Here is a 19,257-nt window from a genome sequence, read left to right on the forward strand (position 1 = left end):
CTCTAGGTGTTAATGGGGTGAACCAGAAATACAATACTCTTCTCTCATAGGACTCAGGGAGGCAGGCTGGTGAGCAAATGCAGGAATAACATTAACTTCGGAGAGTGATAACTGTTAAAAAGGGATGATGCTTGTGCAAATGTTTAAGAATCACGAAGCTGGAGACCCAGAGGTATCGTTAGCATCGTATTGTGATTTTATCAGGCAGGTTTTCAACCGGAAGACCCGATCGTAGATGCCAATGATGCTGTTAATTGGCCGTGTTACTTTGGAAACGCTGCTTGGCCTAAGTCTCAGTTTTCCCAATTATGACACAAAGATAATAATAATGCATACTTAATAGGGTTATTATAAGTTTTAAATAGGACAGAATGTATGTGTGTTTACATGCGCATGTGCGTGTATCCATCTGAGTGTGTCTAGGTGAGTGTGTGTGTGATTTTAGTGTAATATCTGGCCCATGTAAGCACTCAGTAACAAAAACTATTATTATCACCACTCATTTGTGTGGATGGAGAAGGAGGACTGCTGTTTGGAAGTCTTGCCCAAAGCCGTTCAGCACTTACGTTGTTCATACTTTATGCCTTCATTCTACAAGTGTTCCCCATGTGCCCACTCTGTGGAGGATCCTGCTCTAGGAGGAGCCAGGGATCCAGCAGCAAACAAGGCAGACAGCGATCCCAGCGTCAGCACCAAAGCTGCTCCCGGCAGCATCCTCTTTCTCAGCACCTGGGTCTTCTGACTTCACAGCCTGTCTGGACAGCTTCTTGATATAAAATCAGCAAAATCCCCAACATGACTTGTATTGGTCCATTTCAAAACAGTATTATCACAGCTAAAGTGTCACCAGGGCCTAAGGTACACAGAAAATCTGATGGTTGTGCCACTCTTGCCAGTCTACAGTGATGTTCAGTTTCAAGTTCTTTGAGAGAAGAATGGCTCAGCTTTATCAGAAAGCAATTCCACGCAACAATGGCCGCCAAGCTGCAGTCCTGGTCCTGCAAAAACTGCATCCCTGGCCAGTAGTGCTCTGCAATGATACAGCCACAGGGGGACTCAGCCGGTTTACATCGGTTCAGTGGAACCGATATCTAATTTTTTGTTGAGTTCGGCGAACCAGTTGTTAAAATGGGACTTGTAATCGGTGTTCTAAGGTGGGCACCTGGGCAGCCGCCCAATGTGGAAATCACAAATTTACATCCCTTTCTCTTTTTAACATTCATCTAGGCAACAGCGTATTCTAAGCCCCCGTAATTATGTTCATTCCATCCACAGGTCAAAAAATTGCAAGTGAGACCACCAATCAAGAAGCAATATGGAAATATCTTAAATAACAGTTTTATTTTTTTTGTCAGATATTACTTAATATTTTTTTCATTAATATTTTAAAACTCTTTCTTATAACATAATCCAGTTGTGTGTATGGCTTTTATTGTTCTTATTTAAGTGTTAAATGCATGAAATAATAAACTACCTTTTGATATATCATTTTTTTATACTTAGAACAGTCATTAGGGCAGAAACCCGGTTGTTAAGTTTTCTGAATCCCACCACTGCATACATCTCCTCAGCGGGAGCCAGGGGAGGAAAGCTGAGGGCAGAGAACAGAATCCTGCTGCACACATTTCTGAAACCCCGGGTTCCAGAAGGGAGGTTTGCTCACTGCCAGCCCAAGTCCACACCTGAGTGACCCCAGTATCAGGATCTGAGTCAGCGGTTCTCAGCCTTGGTCATACATTACAGTCACCTGGACAATTCTTAAAACAAGCCAGGCCTGAGCTTCAACACCTCAAGATTCTTCATTAACTGGTCTGGGTTGGGTCTGGTTTTAGTACTTTCATTAAGTGTCCCAGGTGTTTCTAAATTTTGTAACTTTTTTTGTGAACCATTGACTAGAGTAACTAGTGATCAAGACATAATTTAAACTGAATGTTTTCCACCAGGGGAAACATAAAAAAAAGTCAAATGCATTAGAAGAAAAACTAAAAGTTATATCTTATCCATGGCTCCCAGGGGTATTCCTGAAGTTATCATTACCTCTTTTAATCCCAAATGTCAACAGCGGAATACTGGTTATTATTAACTAATGATCCAAATTAATTAACAGTGATCTATGTTAAACTAATACAATTTTTTAGAAGCTTCTATGTTGGATATTACACAAAGAAAAAATAGAAATCCATTATTTTTAAACTCCTGGAAATAAATATAGCTCTCACAATTTAATTTCTTTTCTTGATCTCTACCTTTCCCCACACTACCCGTTAAACTGAAGGCCAGGGTCTAAACTGCTACAGGTGCTCTGTGCTACAGAAAAACGGTGCCAAAAGGCAGTAACTAGAACAGGGGCTGGGCTCTGATAATAAATGATGGAGAAAACTGGGCTGATAGCATTCCTTAAAAATAGAACTAGAAATAAGAGAATTAGTTATTTTATATTTTAAGTGGACCAAAAATAAATCATATACAAATTTTAAAGGCATTATTTTTCTGACAAAATGGCATGAAAACATTGAACACATTTTTCATTTTATTTCTGGTTCACTCCAAAAAAAAAAAAAAAAAAAAAAGATCACTTTATTTTCCGATGATTCCCACTGTATCCGCGTCATGTCTCAGCAAGCAACTGCCCACTGTGAGGTGTAAATAGCACGTGCAGGGATAGACAGCATCATGAGATGGTGTCTTTCAATCATCACGTGGGAGGTTTGAATGGAGACTGATTTTTAAGGTAAATATCAATAAATAGCTTCATGTTATAGCAACATTGGCTCCCAATTTTACAATTACTCTCTTTTTATTACCCTAAAATGATTATCAAAACAGAATAAGGTGATAGCCACTAAAAGTATAGATGATCAAGTTAGCAAATTACTTGGAGGACTACATAAAAGTTGATTTCACATACAAAATAGCCACCAGCCCTAACAAGGCCCAATATTATTTTGAAATCAATTATTAATATTAAAATTGAATAGTGGCCCTGGCCGGTTGGCTCAGCGGTAGAGCGTCGGCCTGGCGTGCAGGAGTCCCGGGTTCGATTCCCGGCCAGGGCACACAGGAGAGGCGCCCATCTGCTTCTCCACCCCTCCCCCTCTCTTTCCTCTCTGTCGCTCTCTTCCCCTCCCGCAGCCGAGGCTCCATTGGAGCAAAGATGGCCGGGGCGCTGGGGATGGCTCTGTGGCCTCTGCCTCAGGTGCTAGAATAGCTCTGGATGCAACAGAGCAATGCCCTAGAGGAGCAGAACATCGCCCCCTGGTGGGCATGCCGGGTGGATCCCGGTCGGGTGCATGCGGGAGTCTGTCTGACTGCCTCCCCGTTTCCAGCTTTGGAAAAATGAAAAAAAAAATTGAATAGCGTATATGAGATATAAAGGCTTTCATGTAAGCTAAAAATATGCAATCCCAACTGCCATCAAATTGCGTTAAGTGATAATTATAAGGTGATACCATAATGATTTACATAATGTTTTGCAGTTCATATAAGAAGATATTATTACTTTCCATATGTGAAAACTGAAGTCCAGATATGCTAAGTGACATAACGAAGGATGTTTGGTTAGTAAACGATAGAAATTAAATTCAAAACCAGGCCCAGCCTTTTGATTCAAAATAGAAAACATTTTGGCTTTCTAAACTGTAACACTGTGCCTTTTAAAGAATAATCATAAGTATTTTTAGCAAAAAGGCCAGAGAAGAATCTTTCCTTATTGCTTCTATAGGATTGAAGCACTTGCTTTAACTTATGAAATCAGAAAGACATATTTATTTTTATTGTATTTTCGGTGTGTGGGGGGGGGGAGCGGGAAATGTATCATAAAAATGATAGAATTTGCAAGAAACATGGTTTTTAAGCATTTCCATTGCTCTTCATTCACACCTGCCCATTCAAATGAACATGTTGAACAAGGAGAAAACTCTTTAAAAGCACTCAAACTTCATCACTAAACCTTGATTTTGTCTTCTGTCTGAAGTTTACCTAGCCAGGACCATACAGTGTATTCAAGTCACCCCCAAATTCCCCAGCCCTCACACATCAGTAATGCCCTTCACAGGTCACCCACAGCAGGAACTATCACCGGCTGACTGAATTTATCCTAGGCCGCCCAAAGTAGGTCCTTGTATATCTTTGTTAAGCTGAGTCATTATTTTCTATGTGCTTTTGTGTCTGAGTTATAAACTCACATTTGTATGAACCTTACACTAGAAACTCATGAGGGTGTTAGTATTTACATCCCCAGAACAGAGCCTGCTGCCTGCTACACAGTTGGCCTCAGCCCTGTGATTAATAATTCTTTAATATATAACCTTTAGAATAGTGAAAGAGTTAAGCACACTAAATGTTTGCAGTACTGTTGTAGTTGTTAAATAAATGAGCGAATCACTGAAAACCTTACCACAACCTGATGTTGCAGATAAGGAAGATTTTCATTAGGTTTTTTTTAAAAAAAATTAGAGAATTAACATCAGTTGACCAAAAAGACTGGATAAGGATGCATTCTGTTATGCCATCTTATGGAGATAAAATGAATCAGGGTAAGGTGTGTTTAAAAGAGGGGAGACATATCCAATCTTGGCAATTCCTAAAATATGAATCAAATCAGAAATTTGAGACAATAAGAGGCAGAGAAACCAGCCCTCCTGAGTGTATTTCAGTCTAGACTGGCATCCAATTCTTTTATTCATCATGGCAAATTATGACTTTCAAAGATCGTGACACAAACATCTTCCTTCCCACCTGCTTTTCTGCAATATGATTATCCACTCCTAAACCAACAGGTGAAGTTTAATACCTCTTTTCTTGAATCTGGGCTGGACTTAGTAATTTTTTTTTGACCAACAGAAGATGGCAGAAGTGTAATTCTGGGACTTAGAAGACTAGTAAAGATCCCTGCAGCTTCCAAATGGACTTCTTAGAATCACCCCGCTGAGCCCAGTCAACTCATAGAACCAAGAGATATAATAAATTGTTCATGATTTACCACTGTGGTTGAGAATGGTTTCTCACACAGCCATAGATAACTTGAAAATTAAAGAAAAATACATGTGATCCCTAGTGGGTATAGGTATGGTGCTAGCTTGTACTATGTGTCACAAAACTATTTTGGGTGAGGATAGAATTCCAAGTTACTGAAAGTACTAACTCAGAACTGCCTGATGGTCCTAGGTGGTCACAATCCTCTTATTCTGTTCTCTTTCAAATTATGAAATGTGTTGCTTACTTCCATGTGACTTTCCTATATCTTACCTGGACCCTCAGCCTGGAACGTTCTGCCCATTCCACCACCTTCATTCAGCTGACAAATACTCCGTCTCCGGCTTACGAGTTCTCTTTTATGGCACACTCATAACACCTTGTACTTCTCCACTGTAGTAGTTATCCCAGTTATAATGAATGAATTATTTGTGTGATTATTAGCTTACTATGTTTCTTTGCCAATAAACAGTGAACTCCATGAGAAATGAGACCACATGCTTCTTGGGTATTGTAATATGGTACAATACCCTGCACACAGTAAGATTTTTTTTTTGTCAGATAGGGACCTTCTCTAAAATCCAACACTTCATAACTTTGTTTTTGTTAAAGATTAACACTGTAGTTCCCAAGGAGCTCTGGAAGTTCTAGTAAAATGACTGGGCTGGCTCAGGTGAGTAAGTCTTTGTGCAGTAAATATGCCTTGGTGACAATAGATCAGTAATATAATAGACAACCTCAACTCCCAAGTGCTTTCCTTGCAAGCTGCCTGAAGACCTCAACTGTTCAACTCAATTAGAGCAACACTACTCAAGGGGCTAAGTCCATACTCTTTGGAATCAGATGAAATCACACTGATATACAGTCACATACTAGTTATGCAAACTACTAATGTGTCACATCAGGCCACTTACTTCTATGTGTCTCCTTTGCCTAATATACAAAAAATCCAGATAATGCATTTTCATGAAATTATGAAAATTAAGTAAAATAATTTATGGACAACCGTTGACCTGGGAATAGTTGGTCACTCAATAAAGGAAGTTCCCTCTGTTTTGAAATGTGTGGACCCCATTCTTTAATATTTCCAAATAAATATCACACTGAAACCCCCCATGAAAATAAAAGTAAAAATGTACAACAAGCCCTGGCCAGTTGGCTCAGAGGTAGAGTGTCAGCCCAGTGTGTGGAAGTCTCTGGATCAGTTCCCTGCCAGGGCACACAGGAAAAGCGCCCACCTGCTTCTTCACCCTTCCCCCTTTCCTTTCTCTCCATCTCTTTCTTTCCCTCCTGCAGCCAGGGCTCCACTGGAGCAAAGTTTGCCTGGATGCTGAGGATGGCTCCATGGCCTCTGCCTCAGGCACTAGAATGGCTCCTGTTGCAATGGAGCAACACCCCAGATGGACAGAGCATCGTCCCCTAGTGGGCTTGCTGGGTGGATCCCAGTCAGGTGCATGTGGGAGTCTGTCTCTTTGCCTCCCTGCTTCTCACTTAAGAAAAATACAAAAAAAAAGTGCATCAGCTTCTTTTCAGAATACAGAGCACTGCTTACTGAATATCAATTGATTTAATTATAAGGCAAACATTCGTAAGGTCACATGTTTAAGATGCAGGTAAAGGAGGTAATACCAGCCCAGATGGAGACTCCCTTCTGCAGGAGTCTCAAGACACATCAGTTTTTGCCTATGCATTTTTGAGCTGAATGCTGGATTACCCTTCATATTTGAAACTGCAATTAGGAAAAGTAGCTTGAATTTTAGAGAAGAAAAAAATAATACTTCATTCTTTATACCCAACCACAAATCTGAGAAAAAATAATGACAGCCTCATTATCAAGGTCTCAGAACCTGGAACTGACACACATGTAAGTCAAGAAACTCAGTCATCCTCACTATCCTTCTATCACCACCAAATAGCACAATCACAAGAGAAAATGCAAGTTAGGCTGATACCGAAGGTGTCAGGGGAACAAGAAAAGTACAGTTTTGATCTGAGTATTACCTCTACTAAATAATTAGCTCTACAAGTCCATCAAAACATTTCTCTATACCTGGCCTAAGGTGGTGCAGTGGATAGAGCATTGCCTGGGAATGCTGAGGTCATTAGTTTAAAACCTTGGGCTTGCCTGGTCAGGGTACATGCAATAAGCAATCAGTGAACAACTAAAGTGAAGCAATAATAAGTTGATACTTCTCGTTATCTCCCCCCCTTTCTCTGTAAAATCAACAAATAAAATCCTTAAAAAAACATATTTCTCTATAGTTGTAGTACTTGTCTCCCAGTATATAGTATTTTTGACTATTTACAATATGTAGTCAACCTAATGCTTAAACAACAATAAATTTGATAAGCTTTACCATGCGAACATCTAAAACAGAATAAGAGCAATTAAAATACAAATATCTCAGTGATGAGAAACCATTTAGAGAAAAGGAGAAAGGTTCCTAGGAAAATGGTAGAAAACAGTTCTGCAATTGAAAATCAAATTTAGCACTCCGCTAAAATTTTGTGATGGGTTTTATAGTTCTTAGTCTGCAAGCAAGCTCATCTGAGAGGCAGATTTTGCTGGCATTCAATCCAAGGAAGGATGTATTTTGTGTATCCTTCTATGTAAGGAGACTGTTGAAAATGGGACAGAATATATCATTTGACTCTGGGATGGCAAAACTATCTTCTTAAAGCAACGCTTGCTCAAAACTAAGACAAAAAAGTCCATCATTTCATGAATTTTATGTTTCCTCATGCAGATTAGACCTGATGAAGAATTTACGGAAAACAATAAAATATTCTTACCCGGGACTTGAGACTAGAGATCTCGAGACATTAGGAGTTTCTAAGGAGTCAAATTCCAGGTCAGGGGAGAAGAGAACATAAGTAAAAGGGGTCGCCAAGCGTGACTTTTGTCAGATAAGGTTTTTTTTTTTATGTTTATCACCATAATCATTTTTAAAAGAGAGGCTATCAGGAACAGCAAAAGAAAAGTAGATTACATTAGGTTACAAGGTAAGTCCTTTAAAAAATTTTATGAAATGTATAATAAGATTACCGAATAGTTCTCACATGTATTTTTTTCCTATTTGCCATAACCAGTGAAAGCTTTGACATAGGCTAGTACCAGAATACAGATTTGGGCCGTCATTATCTCAGACAATTTTTCTAAAATCAGGGTTAGCTTCATGGACCAGTGAACTGTGCAAGCTCATAGGGCCCTGCGCTCAGAAGGGCCTCCCTTTCTCCACGTGGTCCACATACACTATGGAATACAATTCAGCCATAAGAGAAGATGAAATACTGCCATGTGTGACAATCTGGGTTGACTTTAAGAACAGTATGCTAAGTGAAATAAGTCGATCAGGAAAAGCTGAGAAACAGGATTTCACTCATATGTGGGATGTGAAACTGAAACTCAGAGACAGACAACAGTATGTGGTGACCAGTGGGAAGGGGGTGAGAGGAGTAAAGAGTAAAGGGGGCCGCCTGACCAAGCAGTGATGCAGTGGATAGACCACCAGACTGGGATGTGGAGGACCCAGGTTTGAAACCCCGAGGTCGCCAGCTTGAGCGCGGACTCACAAGCTTGAGCGCGGGGTCGCTGGTTTGAGCGTGGGATCATAGACATAACCCCAAGGTTGCCAGCTTGAGCCCAAAGGTCACTGGCTTGAAGCCCAACATTGCTGGCTTGAGCAAGGGGTCACTCAGTCTGCTGTAGCCCCCCGGTCAAGGCACATATGAGAAAGCAATCAGTGAACAACTAAGGTGCTGCAACAAAGAATTGATGCTTTTCGTCTCTCTCCCTTCCTGTCTGTCTGTCCCTATCTTTCTCTCTCTCTCTCTGTCTCTGTCAAAAAAAAAGGAATAAAGGGGGCCAACTATATGGTAATTGAAGACAGGTTGACTTTTATGGTGAGCACACAATGCAATGTACAGATCATGTATCAGAAATGCACACTTGAAACGTATATGAACCTATTAACCAATGTCATCCCGATAACGTTAATAAAATAAATACATAAATAAATAAAAAAACGAGGGCCTCTCACTTGGAGTTTCACATCCTCTGATCATCTTGAATTCTTACAAAAAAACAATAAACCCAAATGGTTTCATTTTGCACTGGACCCCATGAATTATTATTGTGGAAATCGCGTGTGTTTAAAATACCCTACCTAGAAATAAATTCAGGATATAGTTTTTAGTAGTAAGTGCCCAAAGTAAAAACATAATACTATATTGAAAGGAGGGTTCAGAAACAAGGGAAATGGTAAGCAGACATTTTACAGGGAAAATACTATAGCATCTGATTCTACCCAGATGAAAGGTTATTTCAGCTGTTAACATGTTGCCAAGATGACATGGGAGAAAAGGCCAATTTTTTTCTAAAGGGATAAAAATTTAAATTGTTCAAGTAATGAGACCAGTACTAAACTAAGACTGCATAGTTTTGTATTAGAAAACACAATAAAAATGTTGAATTGGGCCAGGAAAATGTTAATGTCCTTTATTATCACTCTAGCACACAATGCCACCTCTTAAAAAGCCTGCCAGAACGAATTAGTCTCAAAAGTGATATGCAAGTTATCTTCCCAGCTATGCCACTGAAAAGAATTATTTAATCTTGTCCATGTGAATTTGGAAAGTTTATGCCAAAAACAGTCATCTACACTTGGCATAGCTGAAGTAAAAAAATATTTTTTCCTGACGATAATTAGCCAAAGTGTTGTATGACTTTGAAACAAAATCAATACAGAATTAAGAGCTATCAGAACCCAAGCAAGGGGTCTAATTTAATCTCTCTGAACCTCAGTTTCTTTCACCTGTAAAATGAGTTCAGGGTGATGTGATTAAATGGACAATTTAATATAATGGCTAAGAGCAGGCATTCTAGTGTAATCCTGGCCCTAACACTTACTGGTTGTATAATCTTAGTCAAGTCACTATATTTCTGTATCTGAGAGGTTCCTACTAATTAATTTTGACTCCAAAAATACCTGTTAGGTAGATACCCCATTATAACTCTTACTAATTCTCCTGTACTGGGAAGTGTCCCAACGCTGCCAATGCTCCAAGGCTATAACCTTTGGCCGACCCAGATCCTGCGTTGCCACCCCTCTGCAGATCCTGAATAAGAAGCCTGTTCCCTTGCCCCAGTTTCTACTCTCCAGCACCCAAACAGCAGGATAGCCTTTGAGATACTGACCTTGGATAAATTACTTAGCTCCTCACACATCCATTACATCTACTTGAATACATTAGAGTATCCCTGAGTGAGCCTGGGCTGAGAGTCAGGGATGTCTAACATGAGACCTCCTTCACTTAAAATATCTCTAGGTGTAGATTAATATCCTTGTGAAATGTAGACGTTATGCTGAAATCATCCACGCCTGTCCTCACTGGGGAGTAAATTACTGGAGAACAAGGCTTGATCATCACCCGGGTTCTACCCGTGCTCATCATGCAGCACACCTACATCACACAGACTAGAGAATCAATGAAACATTGTCTTCAAGTAACTAGTAAAGAGCTTAGGCCAAAGCAGCCTCTAAGAACTATTGGTTGCCCCTCAAATTACAGCTTCCTTCTTTTCCACAAAGTAAAGCTGGGCTAAGCTTTCAGCCACATATTTTATTAAGTATTTTACTTGGTTCTTACTCTTTGACCATCAAGTCATATATTACATATGGGGAGGAGTCAGTTCTGTAATTTTTTTTTTTTAATTCTAGCCTAAAGCTTGCCACTAGAACAATGTTTTCCAAATACTGGTTGCTTGATCAATAGTGGGTGGGTGGGTGGATGGATAGGGATCTTTCCATATGCTCTGTTATCTCCTCTCCCATTTGTTATAGATATAACTAAGAATTTATAGCAAACAAGCAATTCTAATTTCATAAAGAGCAAATACACACACAGATCAGGAGTAGAGACATGCTTAACTTCAACTCTTACATTCCCACTCTTGGAGACAAATATGCTTTGTTTTAAAAGAACATCTTAAAAAAACCAACTTAGAAAATTTCTCCAGGGCTTATCCAAAGTTAAAAGACTTAGCTTCTAAAGTGCATTTATGGAGGGAACATCTGGTCTTCAACACAGAGAGTTAACAGTCTCTGCCACTCCAACATCTTCGTTCAAAGCTCAGCCAACAAATCTGTCCATTTGTCATATTTCAACAGTGGTAAGTTACTATAACTTTATAAAGTCCTAATAAATGAAAACATTCTATATATAAGAGTTAATGTGTTTTTTTCCCCTCAATTTCCAAAAAGTACAAAGTCCCTAAAGAGAAAGCTATGGTAAAGTAGTAGTTTTACATAGGGCAGCAGTTCTCAAAATTCAGTGGCTTCTGGATCACCTCAGGGTTCTTTAATCACAGACTGCTGAGGTCCACCTTCAGAATCTCTTACTCAGTAAAACTGAGGTACCACCAAACGTGCGCTTTGACGAGTGTTCAAGTGATGCTGGAGGCCCATGAACTACACTTTGTAAAGCACTGGAACAAGGCAGAGAAAGTAAGGAGGATGCATGCAAGCTTTGGAGCAGACACATAGATTAGATTAGGGTTCCCCAATTGTATTTAATTTGGTATATCAATAGTGATCTAGGCCCTGGCCGGTTGGCTCAGTGGTAGAGTGTCGGCCTGGTGTGCAGGAGTCCTGGGCTCGATTCCCGGCCAGGGCACACAGGATAAGCGCCCATCTGCTTCTCCACCACCCCCTCCTTCCTCTCTGTCTCTCTCTTCCCCTCCCTCAGCCAAGACTCCATTGGAGCAAAAAGATGGCCCGGGCACTGGGGATGGCTCCTTGGCCTCTGCCCCAGGCGCTAGAGTGGTTCTGGTCGCGACAGAGCGACGCCCCGGGATGGACAGAGCGTGTCGCCCCCTGGTGGGCGTGCCAGGTGGATCCTGGTGGGGCACATGCAGGAGTCTGTCTGACTGCCTCCCCGTTTCCAGCTTCAGAAAAGTAAAAAAAAAAAAATAGTGATCTATCTTCCTTTGAATAACTTTTCCAAATTAGGGGGTACTCCCATATAAAGTCTCATATTTCCAGTGTTGAAGTAAAACTCTTTAACTGCAGTCAGATCCCAGAGATGTGACCTGTGATTCACTGATCCAATGTACCCATTGAGTCGTCAATTCAGAAGTGAAAAATGTGTAGAAACAGGCTTTTAGGGCAGCTTCCATATGCTGTCATTGGGAATGGCAGGCATCTGGTTTCCTGGGGCCTCAGTGCTTTCAAGGTCAAGTTCCCAAGGTTCAGGAGGTATCAGTGCAGCAAGGTCAAGTTTCTGGCATCTATCACTTGGAGCAGCAACTTCCTAAACAAGCCACTTAAGCAATCTCACTTCATTCAGTGTCCCAGGAAGTTTAGCCTTGAATTCTCTGTCGCTAGTTACTCAAATGTTCTATGGGCGACCTAATATTCTATAATAAATTCCTTTCTGTCAGAATGGATTCTGATGCTTGCACCTAAGAATCCTGCCAAATATCATCAAAATATCTATATTCATATCAAATATCTATATCACCAATAAATATTAGGAGGGATTCAATATTTTCTTCTTTGTAAAATAAAAAAAAAACACTACAAGATGAAGATAATTCAAAAATGTTTTACATAGCATAGATTATCATACATATCATATATACAGGTCCAAATTTTCTGAAAGATATTTTAATCTCAAGTGTATTTCATTTTGTAACAAAGCTCCCATTTCATAATATTTAATAATCTTATAAAACACAGTAATGAGTAATTTTTTCACAGAGAAATTCCTTTTAACTGACATCACCTAGCCAGAAAAACAGATTTGCGTTGAAGTAGATTTCTTTTTCTCTCTCATCTCTCTTCTCCTCTTAGAAATTTGAATATTATTAAATAAAATATTCAACATTTGGTCCTGGCCCGATGGCTCAGATGGTTGGAGCATCATCTCAAAGTATAGAGGCTGCAAATTCAGTCTCCAGTCAGGACACATACAGGAACAGATCAGAGTTCCTGTCTCTGTCTCTGTCTCTCTCTCTCTCTCTCCCTCCCTCCCTCTCTCTCTAAAAATCAGTATAACAAACACTAAAAAATACACAACACTGTGAAGTGCCAATGGTGATTAGTCAGTTGTCTGGAAAACACAGGCGGCAGTACTCAAGGTGGTGCTCTACGGGTTTCCCCAAGGCTCAGCCGAAAAGAGAGGGGAGAGCGTCTGAAATGTGTTGTTCTGTTTCTACTCTCTCCACAGCCCCAAGAAGACAACGCTGTCGTGTCTAATCTCAGCTTCATTCCTAGATGCCACTTGCTCCCCTCGTACTTGTTCAGCAGCTGACAAGCTGATGAGCACAACTGTGGTTTCTGATTTTGATTGCAATTTTCTTTTTGCCTGCAGTACTCTACGTACAGATTCTGGTGTCAGACCCTCTTCTCACTTGAACCTACGTGACTGATGCAGAATGCAAAGGAGCGAGCTGGACCACACACTGCCCACCACCTCCACACCCTCCCCTGCTCTTCGCGGACCAGCCAAGTTCCTCAAGCCCACGGCCCGTCCAGTCAGGGCCCAGGGATGTAGAGTCGCATTATCACAGGCTTATATTTTAATAAAAATGAAGCTCGGAGAGATTGTGTACATTTGCCTATAATCACACACATTCAAGTACTGAAAAGAGGGTTTGATCTCAGGCCTCCTCGATTCCAATAGTTCCCACTCTTCACCATCTTTGCGTTATTTCCTTTATCTTTAAGAATAAGTAAATAAGAATTACATTTATGTATATACCCCTTGGGAGCTTGATTTCTCAATAATTAAAATTGTTGTATTAGAATACAGTAAATATTTATTCAATAGGAAGTCTCCTGATCATCCATTAGAATTCCTGTTTTGATAAATGACTAGTATTTTGATCCTGATTATTTAAAGATCCAAGTCTGAGGCCAATGTCACAGCTGAGAATTCATGGAAGGTACAATTCCAATGCAGCAAGAGTGGGAATGGGGGAAGCAGAGAAGGAGAGAAAAAAACACAATGTGGAAACATTAGAAGGCGTCACAGAAAAAGACAGTCAGTGGCTTAGGTAGACAGAGGGGATTTCCTGAGATGACCATTTGGAACTTGGCACCCCGGGACAATCCTCTAGGAAAGAATTTTGTCTCCACATTTCTTCTAGTATTGTCCCTCATTGCTCAAAGTCAGCCCTATGTCATGGTAACACCATTGACATGGGCTGTTTTCTTCATCCCGCCCTCTGTATGACTGCTGAAACAGAAGCCAGAAGAGCCTATATACCATGTAGACAGCACCTCTTCTAAGCCTAGCATTTGTACGAGAATCCTGTGTGAGCCCTGTAAGTCTGGACGTGGGTGTTTAAGCCACGTGGCCAGACCTCACCCCAGTGAGGATGCTATGAGATGAAGTGGTGGCAATGGTGGCCAGGTATCCGATTAGGCAAGAAGGAACCACAAGGTAGGCCCAGTTCCTACCACCTACATGCCTTCCTAATTCTAGTGGTCTATGATTCACAACATCCCAGGGAAGTTAATGACCAGCTGAATATTGAACAGTAAGTCAGCCGAAGACTGACACTCGCAATCCCTGAGAGCTTGTGGGTGCTTTCCACCACAGCGTGCTTCCTTTAAAACTCCCCAGAATTCTTTTTTGTCCTTGGAGACTTTTCAGTCACAGATAGCGAACAAATACCTAGAAGGCCTGGACAGGGAGCACAAACTAGTACCTTGTGTCAGCTATTGGCATATTAGACCACAACAGAATGTCTTCCCATTTGTGTGCATGTGCGTGTGCGGGAGAGCATGTAGTTTTCCAATTTGTCCTTTATGTTCACAACTTGGATAGATTAAAGAATGAAGAAATATTTCTTTACCGTAAGGCAAAGGATATAAATGTAATGATAAATGAAACTACCCATGGCTTGCTGGAACCAGTTCATACCAGACGGTGTGAATGTCTTTCCTACTCCTTATTCAATTGTATCACGTGAGTAACTTGAAATTGACCATGATGAGAAATAATCAAATGCTACAAATCAGAGTTTAAATATTCCAAGTAGTAAACATCAACCAGCACCACACTGTACACGGCCTCAGTTTTAGTGAGACAACAGAAAGTTATGGGGCCTGCAGAGGACATGTTTCCTTTAAAGGCAACAGTGAGACAGAATCTGAGAAATATGTCACCATGTAAGCTCGCAGGTTCAGCATGGCTGACCTTCCAAGTCTTCCAGGAAGTCAGATCCACGCATTTAAATTAAAACCTCTCATTTTTCAAGTTCAGCTTTAATTTTTTTTTTTCCCCTAAGACAAACTGGGACTCTTAACCTCAAGTGTGCAAATTCTGGTTCAAACCAAGTATCATCCCAAAGGATTAGCACTGTACACATCTTCCACTAGAGATCAATACAAAAGATCTGGTCTGGATTTTGTTTTCCTGGAGAAGGTATCAAAGACCCTCCTTGGACTTACTTATATGAGACATCACTTTATTTAACATAGAAGCAGCGGCATTTAGTGTTTGTCTGGCTTCCAGAAATGTCCTGTCCTAACTAGGAGGGCTGTACCACTCAGGACCTACATTCCCCCTTCCAAATATCTGCGTTCAGCAAACTCTATTCATGTTATTTTTACAAAGGTTCAGTTGACTTTCAGGCTGCTGATTTTAATATTAGCCTCTGCTTCATCAGGCTCCCAGGGGGAAAGTTTACAATACATGAAAATACTTAAATCATACTTTAGCAAATATCTTTACTGTCCAAAAATTGACAATAGCTGAAAATTAAAGAAAAAAAAATCTTCATTCTGGATTCTAACTTATATTCTATTGGAAATTATGCTATTTGTTGCAAGAATGTCATGAAGTCCAAGAATGTTTTGTGTGACCCACACACAAAACGTCCCTTGCCTTGTAGCTGGAGCTGCAATTTACATTATAAGCCACAGTTCGCAACTTTGTTTTATAGATTGGTGTCCTTGAAGCTGTTTGGTTTTTTGTTTGTTTTAATTTGGTAAGACTGGAGAACTGTATTTTATTTTTTAAATAAAAATTATATACCTTTAAGGTATAAAGTATGATGTTTTGATACACCCAATAAAAAGATAATTGCAGGTAAGCTAATTAAGGTATCCATCTCCTCATATAATTAGTTACTTTTGTGCATGTGTGGTGAGAGCTCCTGAAATTACTCTCTCACCAAATTTCTATTTCAATAGAGTATTATTAACTAGAGTCATCGTGTTATACATTATAGCTTTGGATATATTCATCCTATATAACTGTAATTTTGTACCCTTTGACCAATGTCTCTCTATTCCCCTTACCTCCCCATTCCTGGCAAACCCTGTTCTCTTTGCTTCTAAGTAATCAACGCTTTTACATTCTACAGATAAGTTAGAATATGCAGTCTTTTTATTTCTGTGTCTGGCTTATTTCACTTTCTGTGTCTGGCATTATATCCTCCAGGTTTATCCACGTCACAAACGGCAGGATCTCACTTTTTAAGACTGCATATTAGTTCATACATATAGAATTTGATCATATCTATTCCATCAAATATATCTATTTTTATATATGCATATATATTGTATATAATGTATATATCACAATTTCTTTATCCATTCATCCATAGACACACTTAGGTTGTATGCATACCTTGGCTACTGCAAATAATGCCACAATCAACATAGGCGCACAGGTATCTCTTTGAGATACCGATTTCAGTTCCTTTGGGTATATATACTCAGAAGAGGAACAAGAAAAGGGACCTTATCTCTAGAATTTATATTCATGCTCAATGGGCAGGCCATTCCCTTAATTTGATTACCGGTGTTTTCCGAGTTCTCTCTGGCTTCACCAAAGCCGTGTGTCTGAGGTCTTGCTGTCAAGTGTTCTACCCACACACCTAGTCCATGGAGTGTCATTAGTAAGCTGGGGGAATCTGGGAGCATCCCAGTACAGGCAGTTGTATGGTATTGATGAATGCTCTGGAAATATGGAGCGACTGTGTGGGAAGTAGGACACAGGAGAAATACCTGTCTCGAATCTATCCTGACCTATCTATGAAACTAAGTTTACTCTGAAGCTGGATTCCCTTCAAAATACAATCTGTTTGCCAGTCCACATTTTCTTTGGAGATAATTTTTTAAATTTATATTTACCATTCACATATACCTAAACAGGAGAATTTAATAATACCTTCCAACTTTGCCGTGTCTAGAAACATAATTGTATAGATGCAGGGTGTCTGAAAAGAAAACAAAGGAAAAACTTATTTTTTTTAAAATTTGTTAGTTATATTTTTAACTTAAAATTTATTTAATTCACAAAATTATTAAGTTTTCTATTTCTTATTTTAATTTTATTTAGAAAATTAAATTCAATGGGGTGACATTGATCATAAGAGTACATAGACTTCAGGTAAACATCTCTATAGCACTTGAACTGTTGATTTTGTGGTGTGCCCATCACCCAAAGTCAAATCATTTTCTGTCACTGTATATTTGTCCCTCTTTACTCCCCTCCCCCATCCCCTCACCCTGGTAACCACTTCACTTTTATCTATACCCATAAGTCTCATAGTTATATTTTTAAATATAAGATGCTCAATGTGTTCTACTTCTAAAAGTCATTTTGGATAAACTGCCTCTAAATTTAAAGCAGTAGGTACAACTGCTAATACACTATGCAGTGTCAAAAAACTTTGGAAACAAAGAAAGGAATGTGAATTTTACTTTTTTTCTGATAAATAATTCAGATATGTAGAAAATCAATATATATTTTCCTATTTCAGTAAAAGGAAAATGGTATAAATGATCACATTTTCAGTCTTAATGAGAAGTAAAATGATACTATCCAAATTTAAAATTATTTTCAGCCCTTTCTGCACAATTAGATATATGAACACAATATGACTAAAGCACTGAGCAATGCACACAAATCCAACTGGCTTGAGGAGACCACAGTCAAGACCTTAGTACCACTACTAATATTATTTTATGAGCTTGTAAGTAACCAGACACAGTCAGGAAGAAATGGGAGACAATAAATAAAACAAATGGGCTATTTCTCAAATGCAAATATTTTGGCTTAACTTGAAATATTATATTATTTATAAACATACAATATTTTAAAATAGCAAAACCAATATTCTCTTAAAATATACCACATGCTGAGTAGAAAATATGCAATCTATTGAAGTATTGAGAAAAATATCTTTTCCATAGCATAAACCATGTATATGGGGAAAATGAATAAATATTACTTTGACAAGGTTACTGGAAAGAAAATTTTCTATTGGCAAACTTTATTATCCTGAGTATAATAAATTGATTATCAATTTTCATTAATCTTTTTTTAAGACAAGGTTATAGTCTACTCAGATTCTGCTTATGAAGTATAAAAAAAACCACAACTCACGTCGTGTTAACTAAGCACCTTAGATATTAAAGATTGTATGGACAGGTTTGGATTTTATGGCTTACATCACCTTTTCAAGATTATTCACATTACCTGGTAACATCAGGCTTTATAATCAGGAGCAAAAATAGCTTTTCTGCTGCCATGACAGAGGTCAGTTATTTCTATGTACCAGAATATCTGAATTTGTTCACTATTGTTATTACTGATAGAAACTTATTTTGTTATAATAATTTTTTTTTTTTTACAGAAACAGAGAGAGAGTCAGAGAGAGGGATAGACAAGGACAGACAGACAGGAACGAAGAGATAAGAAGCAAAATCATTAGTTTTTCGTTGTGCATTGTGACACCTTAGTTGTTCATTGATTGCTCATATGTGCCTTGACCGCAGGCCTTCAGCAGACTGAGTGACCCCTTGCTCGAGCCAGCGACCTTGGGTCCAAGCTGGTGAGCTTTGCTCAAAGCAGATGATCCTGCGCTCAAGCTGGCGACCTCGGGGTCTTGAACCTGGGTCCTCCGCATCCCAGTCTGATGCTCTATCCACTTTGCCACCACCTGGTCAGGCTGTTATAATGATTTTAAAATGTATAATCTCATCCACACACATTTTCTTTCATGAAATACCAGATAGCAGCTAAAAATAAAACACAGCTGTACCATCCATCCCTGGGAATGCTAAGTCAAATAGCTATATGATGGGTAGGATGATTGACATGTTCATGTTTTGTTAGGCAATCCAACAAGCCTCCACCTTCCAGAATATGCTAACAGTCTATATTTTAAAAACAAACAAAAAACAGTAGCAGTTAGAGGATGTATGAAAACAATAAAAGAAATAATTCAAAACAAATCATCTTACTGTATATCTTAAACTT

This window comes from Saccopteryx bilineata, chromosome 2 (assembly GCF_036850765.1).
Source record: "Saccopteryx bilineata isolate mSacBil1 chromosome 2, mSacBil1_pri_phased_curated, whole genome shotgun sequence".
Taxonomy (NCBI): domain Eukaryota; kingdom Metazoa; phylum Chordata; class Mammalia; order Chiroptera; family Emballonuridae; genus Saccopteryx; species Saccopteryx bilineata.